Raw genomic sequence first — 9121 nt, forward strand, 5'->3', positions numbered from 1 at the left:
AAAAAAAAAAAAAAAAAAAAAAAAAAAATTGTGATTTCTAGGAACCTTAAAACAAACTAGGAGTAATTAGAAACAGAATTCACTATTTTTTTATTGTTATTTTAAGTAGAAGTAAAAATGCCCAACTAAGAATAAAAGTTACTTAGCTGCAAACAGATACCTGAGCCCAGAAAACAGGTTACACAACACCACGCACACACTATTAAGACATGTGAAGAGCAAAGGTCAAGAACAAGGAAACATACACACGTCAGCAGATTTATTTATTGCACCAGTACCAAACAGGAAAAGTCTCTCTGCAGATTAGAAAAGTGATCTACTCAAGTAACATGAAAACCAGTGCAAAGGATGTAATGGAACAGAATCTCAGATTACAAGTAACTTCTTAAAGCCTTGTCCCATTAAACTACATGGATGGCTCATTTAAATGAAATATCCTGGATAGATAAATCCATAGAGTAAGTATATTAGTGGTTGTCAGACTGAAGGAAGGAAAAATGGGGAATGATTGCTAATGGGTACTGGGTTTCTTCTTGGGATGATCACATGTTCTGGAATTAGATAGTGGCGATGTTTACACAACATTGTGACTATACTAAAAACACAATGTACAATTTTAAAAGGTCGATTTTATGGTATATCAACTATATCTCAAAAAAGCTATTATAGAAAAATTTTAAAAGCAAATTTTAAAAAGCTTATATGGCATTTAATATTTAAAACTGATTTACATGAGTAATTACACAAAACCATTTACTTTTTTTTTTGAGACAGAGTCTCGCCTGTCGCCCAGGATGGAGTGCACTGGTGCGATCTCCTCTCACTGTAAGCTCCACCTCCCAGGTTCACGCCATTCTCCTGCCTCAGCCTCCCGAGTAGCTGGGACTACAGGAGCCTGCCACCACGCCTGGCTAATTTTTTATATTTTTAGTAGCGACGGGGTTTCACCATGTTAGCCAGGATGGTCTCGATCTCCTGACCTCGTAATCCGCCCTCCTTGGCCTCCCAAAGTGTTGGGATTACAGGCGTGAGCCACCGCGCCCCGCCACTTTTTATTTTTTTGACACAGAGTCTCCCTCTCACCCAGGGAGCGCCGTCTCTGCTCACTGCAACCTCAATCTCGGGGACTCAAGCAATCCTCCCACCTCAACCTCCTGAGTACCTGGGGGCTACAGGCATAGGCCACTATGCCCGGCTCATTTACTTTTTAAAACCGGCCGGGCGTGGTGGCTCACGCCTGTAATCCCAGCACTTTGGGAGGCCGAGGCGGGCGGATCACGAGGTCAGGAGATCGAGACCATCCTGACTAACACGGTGAAACCCCGTCTCTACCAAAAATACAAAAAAATTAGCCGGGCGTGGTAGTGGGCGCCTGTAGTCCCAGCTGCTCGGGAGACTGAGACAGGAGAATGGCGTGAAACCAGGAGGCAGAGCTTGCGGTGAGCCGAGATTGCGCCACTGCACTCCAGCCTGGGCGACAGAGCGAGACTCCGTCCCAAAAAATAAAAAAATTAATAAAACCACACATTAAGGGCCGGGAGCAGTGGCTCACGCCTGTAATCCCAGCACTTTGGGAGGCCGAGGCGGGCAGATCACCTGAGTTCGGGAGTTCGAGACCAGCCTGACCAACATGGAGAAACCCCATCTCTACTAAAAATACAAAATTAGCCGGGCGTGGTGGCGCATGCCTATAATCCCAGCTACTCAGGAGGCTGAGGCAGGAGAATCGCTCAAACCTGGGAGGCAGAGGTTGCAGTGAGCCGAGATCGTGCCACTGCACTGCGTCCAGCCGGGGTGACAGAGCAAGACTCCGTCTCAAAAAAAAAGAAAAAAAAATACATATTTAGTTTGTGACCAGCCTTGGCAACATGGAAAAACCCCACTTCTATAAAAAATACAAAAATTAGCCAGATGTGATAGCATGCACTTGGTGACAGTGAGACCCTGCCTCAAAAAAATAAAATAAAAATAAAAAATACACATTAGTTCTCAGGGGTCCTGTAAAAAAAAAAAAATACACATAAGATGACAAAATACAAATACCCAAAAAATACTGTTGGGAGAAAATAAGGGACATAATAGTCTAAAGAGGCAAATATGACATCAGAGTATGACTGTAGAATCAATGCACTAATAACTTTGGGATGCAAAGCATGGTAATGCTATGGTGAAATGGGTGTAGTAACTGTCCTAGAATACAAATATCCAGGCTGAGCACAGTGGCTCATGTCTGTAATCCCTGCACTTTGGGAGGCGAAGGCAGGAGGATCACCTGAGACCAGGAGTTAAAGACCAGCCTGAGCAACATAACAAGATCCCATCTCTAAAAAGAATTTTTTTTTTTTTTTTTGAGACTAAGTCTCACTCTGTCGCCCAGGCTGGAGTGCAGTGGCACAATCTTGGCTCACTGCAACCTCCACCTCCTGGGTTCAAGCAATTCTCTGCCTCAGCCTCCCGAGTAGCAGGGATTATAGGCACCCACCACCATGCCCAGCTAATTTTTTTGTATTTCTAGTAGGGACGGGGTTTCACCATCTTAGCCAGGCTGGTCTTGAACTCCTGACCTCGAGATCCACTCACCTTGGTGTCCCAAAGTGCTGGGATTACAGATGTGAGCCACCATGCCCGGTACAAAAAATTTTTTAAATTACCTGGGTATGGTAGCAAGAAACTGCAGTCCCAGCTACTCAGGAGGCTGAGGCTGGAGGATTGCTTGAGCCCAAGAATTCAAGCAGTGAGCTATGATCACACCACTGCATGCCAACCTGGGCAACAAAGTGAGACCCTGTCTTTAAAAAAAAAAAAAAAAGGATGAACTGGGCATGATGGCTCATACCTGTAATCCCAGCACTTTGGGAGGCCAAGGTGGGGGGATCACTTGAACCCAGGGGTTTCAGACCAGCCTGGGCAACATGGGAAGTCCCCATCTCTACAAAAAAAATACAAAAATAGGCCAGGTGCAGTGGCTCATGCCTGTAATCCCAGCACTTTGGGAGGCCGAGGTGGGGGGATCACTTGAACCCAGGAGTTTGAGACCAGACTGGGCAACATGGGAAGACCCCATCTCTACAAAAGAAAAAATACAAAAATAGGCCAGGCACGGTGGCTCACCCCTGTAATCCCAGCACTTTGGGAGGCCGAGGCGGGCAGATCACGAGGTCAGGAGTTCAAGACCAGCCTGACTAACATGGTAAAACATCTTCTCTACTAAAAATACAAAAATTAGCTGGGCGTGGTGGCGTGCACCTGTAATCCCAGCTACTCAGGAGGCTGAGGCAGGAGAATCGCTTGAACCCGGGAGGCAGAGGTTGCAGTGAGCCAAGATCACGCCACTGCACTCCAGCCTGGGCGACAGAGCAAGACTCCATCTCAAAAAAAAAAAAAAAAAAAAAACAATTAGCTGGGTGTGGTGGTAGGCACCTGTAGTTCCATCTACTCGGGAAGCTGAGGTATGAGAATTGCTTGAACCCGGGAGACGGAGGTTGCAGTCAGCCAAGATCGTGGCACTGCACTCCAGCCTAGGCAACAGGGCAACATTCTGTCTCAAAAAAAAAAAAAAAAAAAGAAAAAAAGAAAAAGAAAACGAAGGATAAAACCATGACAAATATAAATAGTAGAAAATTTTTAAGAGTGGCCAAGGTGAGGGCTGGGCACAGTGGCTCATATCTGTAATCCCAGCACTTTAGGAGGCCAAGGCAGGCAGATCACTTGAGGTCAGGAGTTCAAGACCAGCCTGGCCAACATAGTGAAACCCCGAGTTGGGATGAGTATTTAAAGTGAGTGACCGTAGAAATACTATGCTCAGCCAAGTGAGTACTTAACGAAATGAGTGTAGAAGGCTGGGGGAGGTGGCTCACGCCTGTAATCCCAGCACTTTGGGAGGCTGAGGGGGGCGGATCACCTGAGGTTGGGAGTTCGAGACCAGCCTGACCAACATGGAGAAATCTTGTTTCTACTAAAAATACAAGATTAGCTGAGTGTGGTGGTGTATGCCTGTAATCCCAGCTACTCGGGAGGCTGAGGCAGGAGAATCGCTTGAACCCAGGAGGCAGAGGTTGCAGTGAGCTGGAGATCATGCCATTGCACTCCAGCCTGGGCAACAAGAGCGAAACTCCATCTCAAAAAAAAAAAAAAAAAAAAGTAAGTGTAGAAATACACCTATAGCAGGACACAGTGGCTCACGCCTATAATCCAAGCACTTTAGGAGGCCAAGCTGGACAGATCACTTGAGTTCAGGAGTTCAAGACCAGCCTGGCCAACATGGTGAAACCCCATCTCTACTAAAAATACAAAAATCAGCAGGATGTGGTGGTGCATGCCTGTAATCCTAGCTACTTGAGAGGCTGAGGCAGGAGAATCACTTGAACCCTGGAGGTGGAGGTTGCAGTCAGCCTGGAGCCACTGCACTCCAGCCTGGGCGATAGAGCGAGACTCCGTCTCAAAAAAAAAAAAAGAAAAAGAAAAAAGAAAAGAAATACTAATATAGCATTCCAACTTGTAAGCTTCAAATGATGTGGCAATGATTTTCATTTCTTTTTCTATTTCTTTTTTTTTCATTTTTTTTTTTTTTTTTTTTTTTTTTTTTTTTTTTTTAGCAACAGTGTCTTTTTCTTTCACCCAGGCTGGAGTGCAGTGGCATGATCACAGGTCACTGTAGTCTTGACCTGGCTTCAAGCAAACCCCCCATCTCAGCAGCGAGTAGCTGGGACTACTGGCCTGCTAGCCAGGGCCCTGCACCCAGCAAATTTTTTTTTTTTTTTAATGTAGAGACTGGGTCTTGCTATGTTGCCCAGGCTGATTTTCATTTCTGTTAGACTCATCTTTTTTCTTAATTCTTGCTTGAATTTCTATTCCAGTACAATAATGCAAGTCAAAGGAAGGTTAAAATGTACCTTATTTAAACTGCTAATCTTTGTAATTACTGACAGTGCATCTCTAACATTTCTGAAATGAAGACACCTTCCTTTTCTACAAACTCAGAAAATGCCAATGAACTATCTTAACATTTTTTAAGTTCAAAACATTTTGGTGACAGACACAAGTCTACTGAAAGGTATAATAGTAGATATTCATGTTGCTTTGCTATACTGGCACCACCATTTATTTGCCATCTGTAAAATGACAGCTAGTGCCTTACTCATAGTAGTCAATAAATGTTCCTTTTCTTTCCTTCTTTCATTGTTTCAATATGACCTACTCTTCACTGATATTTTAACACGGAATATACGTCTTCAAAGACACTTAGTAATATAGAGGCTGATGTAAGAACACACAAATAAATAATACTATGTTTAATTTTTCAAGTTAAAAGGACTTCTTCACCTCATTTTGTCCACTGTACCAAACACCTTAAATTGCTGACGAATTTGGTTCTTTCAGCTAACAATGTCAAAGTTTTAGCTGTTTTAAAACAAATCTTCTTGGAAAAGCTTCAACACCTTAAAAATCAGTACAGTGGCCCACTGAGGTGGCTCATGCCTTTAATCCCAGCACTTTGGGAGGCCGAGGCGAGCAGATCACCTGAGGTCAGGAGTTGGAGACCAGACTGGTCAACATAGAGAAAACCCATCTCTACTAAAAATAGAAAAGTTAGACCGGATGCGGTGGCTCACGCCTATAATCCCAGCACTTTGGGAGGCCGAGGCAGGCGGATCACGAGGTCAGGAGATAGAGACCATCCTGGCTAACACGGTGAAACCCCATCTCTACTAAAAAATACAAAAAAATTAGCCGTGCGTGGTGGCGGGCGCCTGTAGTCCCAGCTACTCGGGAGGCTGAGGCAGGAGAATGGCGTGAACCCGGGAGGCGGAGCTTGCAGTAAGCCGAGATCGTGCCACTTCACTCCAGCCTGAGCGACAGAGCGAAGACTCCGTCTCAAAAAAAAAAAAAAAAAAACACGCACACAAAAATTAGCCGGGCGTGGTGGCACGCGCCTGTAATCCCAGCTACTCAGGAGGCTGAGACAGGAGAATCGCTTGAACCCAGGAGGCTGAGACAGGAGAATCGCTTGAACCCAGGAGGCGGAGATTGCAGTGAGCCGAGATCGTGCCACTGCACTCCAGCCTGGGCGACAAGAGGGAAACTCTGTCTCAAAACAACAACAAAAATTTAAAAAATTAAAACAAAAATCAGTACAGTTTTCTCAACAGTGTATCTTTTTTCCACTTAACTGGGACTTTGGGCTACGGAAAACGTTAACCAGTACTAGTAAGGAAGCTCAATTTGCCTCTACACTAATTGGGAGCGCTGAAAACACCAGGCCATGTCACAGCCTCTTCAGCTGTCAGTGAGACCCGCCACCTTCACCTTACCAGGTAAGGAAACTGAGGCCCAGGGGAAGGAAGGGCTTGCCTGCAGTCACCTCGTTCTTTCCTGAAAAGACCAAGCGTCTGACAACAGCAGTGTTCTGCCTCGAGGGCTATCAGACGGCCCCGCGGAGCATGGATGAGACCTGTCCTCCCTCGCGCCGCCTAACCCCGGGGTGAAAAACAGGCGCCCCTTCACGCAGTGCCACAGGCAGGGACCCAGAGTAGGTCTTGGCCCTAAAAGTGCGCCTTCTAGGGGATCCATAGCTGCTGCCCACCGGTCCTCCCAGAAGGAGGGGCTGTCACTCACCTGCGACTGGAGAGAACGCAATCCCCTACTTGGCGTTGGCCGTACACCAGGAGACCGAACTGCAAAGCGCGATGGCTGCCGTGGCCCCAGTTCGCATCAGCCCCTTCCGGGCCGGCGGGTGCCTCACTAGCGACAGTCCGCAGGACCGCGTCGCCGAGCGCCCTAGGTTCCGCCTCCTGGCAGTCTTGCCGCCAATTCCCCAGTTGAGCGAGGCTGCTCGCAACCCCTAACACCGCCTGGGTCTCCCAGCCGCCTGGTCTCCCCACACCCGCCCGCCCGAAGGGATTTTAGGGGCCTGCGTGCCGAGAAAGGAACACCCCGTGCCTCCCTAGGGGAAATTACTTTTGGCATTTTTTTTTTTTTTTTTTGAGACGTTGTCTCGCTCTGTCTCCCAGGCTGGGGTGCAGTGGCACGATCTCGGCTCACTGCAGCCTCCACCCCCTGGATTCAAGAGATTCTCCTACCTCAGCCTCCCGAGTAGCGGGGACTACAGGCACCCGCCACCACTGTCCGGCTAATTTTTTTTTTTTTTTTTGAAACGGAGCCTCGATTTTGTCGCCCAGGCTGGAGTGCAATGGCGCGATCTCAGCTCACTGTAACCTCCGCCTCCCGGGTTCAAGCGATTCTTCTACCTCAGCCTCCTGAGTAGCTGGGAGCACAGGCGCACACCACCATGCCCGGCTAATTTTTGTATTTTTAGTAGAGACGGGGTTTCACCATGTTGGCCAGGCTGGTCTCGAACTCCTGACCTAAAGTGAACCGCCCGCCTCGGCCTCCCAAAGGGCTAGGATTACAGGCGTGAGCCACTGCGCCCGGCTAATTTTTGTATTTTTAGTAGAGACCGGGTTTCATCATGTTGGCCAGGCTGGTCTCAAACTCCCTAGCATAAGTGATCCACCTGCCTCAGCCTCCCAAAGTGCTGGGATCACCACTGCGCCCTGCCTAAAATACATTTTCAAAGTACACGTGTTTATTGAATTCATTTTTTTTTCTTTTTTTGTTATTTGTGCTTATTGAATTCACCAGTGATTTACACAATGTAGCTATGTACCAGATAATGTGTTGGATGCTGGTTATTCAGCTTTTATTCAGCTGGTTATTCAGTTGTTTTATAGACAGTCTTGGCCAGGTGCAGGGGCTCACTCCTGTAATCTCAGCACTTTGGGAGGTCAAGGTGGGTGAATCACCTGAGGTTAGAGTTCAAGACCAGCCTGGCCAACATGGTGAAACCCCATCTCTACAAAAATACGAAAATTAGCCAGGCATGATGGCAAGTGCCTGTAATGCCAGCTACTTGGGAGGCTGAGGCAGGAGAATTGCTTGAACCCTCCGTCTCAAAAAATAAATAAATTAATTAAATTAAAAATAACTTAAAAAATTATATATATATATATATATATATAGACGGTCTTGCTCTTTCTCCCAGGCTGGAGTCCAGTGGTGCTATCATAGCTCACTGCAGCCTCAATCTCTTGGGCTCAAGGAATCCTCCCACGTAGCTGGGACCACAGGCGTGTGCCACCAGGCCCAGCTAATATTTTAATTGTTTTGTAGAGATAGGGGTCTCATTATGTTGCCCACGCTGATCTTGAACTCCCAGGCTTAAGCGATCCTCTGGCCTCTGCCTCCCAAAGTGCTGAGATTACAGGAGTGTAGTCAGATAGTCAGCATTTGTTTTTTTTTGGAGGCGGAGTCTCGCTCTGTCGCCCAGGCTGGAGTGCAATGGTACGAGCTTGAGCTCTGCTCACTGCACCTCCGCCTCTCAGGTTCAAGCAATTCTCCTGCCTCAACCTCCCAAGTAGCTGGGATTACAGGCGCAGTCCACCATGCCTGGCCAATTTTTTGTGTTTTAGTAGAGACAGGGTTTCATGGTGTTGCCCAGGCTGGTCACGCCCGACTAATTTTTTCTATTTTATTAGAGACGGGGTTTCACCGTGTTGCCCAGCCTGGTCTCGAATGCCTGAGCTCAGGCAATCCACCCGCCTTGGCCTCCCAAAGTGCTAGGATTACAGGTGTGAGCCACTGCACCTGGCCGTAGTCAGCCTTTTTGTATGTTTGTTTTACTATGGAACAGTTCATGAATTTGCCTATCATCCTTGTGCAGGGGCCATGCTAATCTTCTCTGTATCATTTCAATTTTAGTATATGTGCTGCCAAAGAGAGCACACAGGTATTCAGCTTTAAACAAGACTGTTTTGACACCAATGTTCTTTTCTAATGGATTGGCGTTGCCTTCTTTAAATGCATCAAGAGCTGTTTAGGGATTCTCAGCAAAGCCTATCATTGGCTCTGCTGGATCTCCTCTTTCTGCTCCAGCCTCAGGAAGTGCTTCACTCCATACGCTCTCCCTTGACACTAGGGTTTCCCTCCGCCAGAAAAGCTTCTACCCACCTCTGCATTTCACCCGGCTAACTCCTACACACTTTTCAGATCTCAACTCTTCAGGTCTTCCTCTCATCAAGGCCTTCCTCCCAGATTTGGTTAAGTCCTCTGTTACAGATTTTGA

General features: G+C 46.9%; 1 protein-coding gene and 1 non-coding gene across 2 annotated transcripts in view; both read right to left on the reverse strand.

Annotated features, from left to right (window-relative positions):
- Positions 1–6862, reverse strand: part of SAR1B (secretion associated Ras related GTPase 1B) — a 31725-nt gene extending 24863 nt beyond the window's left edge. Inside the window, exon 1 of the mRNA XM_031010724.3 lies at positions 6616–6862. The gene's annotated coding sequence lies outside the window, so the exon portion shown is untranslated. The remainder of the gene's footprint in view (positions 1–6615) is intronic.
- A 1812-nt stretch (positions 6863–8674) lies between these two features.
- On the reverse strand, positions 8675–8781 carry LOC115934722 (U6 spliceosomal RNA). The gene has a single exon (XR_004070486.1). It is a non-coding gene; the product is annotated as a U6 spliceosomal RNA (small nuclear RNA).
- Between the last annotated feature and the right edge of the window lie 340 nt (positions 8782–9121).

The sequence above is a fragment of the Gorilla gorilla genome, chromosome 4, assembly GCF_029281585.2.
Source record: "Gorilla gorilla gorilla isolate KB3781 chromosome 4, NHGRI_mGorGor1-v2.1_pri, whole genome shotgun sequence".
Lineage (NCBI taxonomy): Eukaryota > Metazoa > Chordata > Mammalia > Primates > Hominidae > Gorilla > Gorilla gorilla.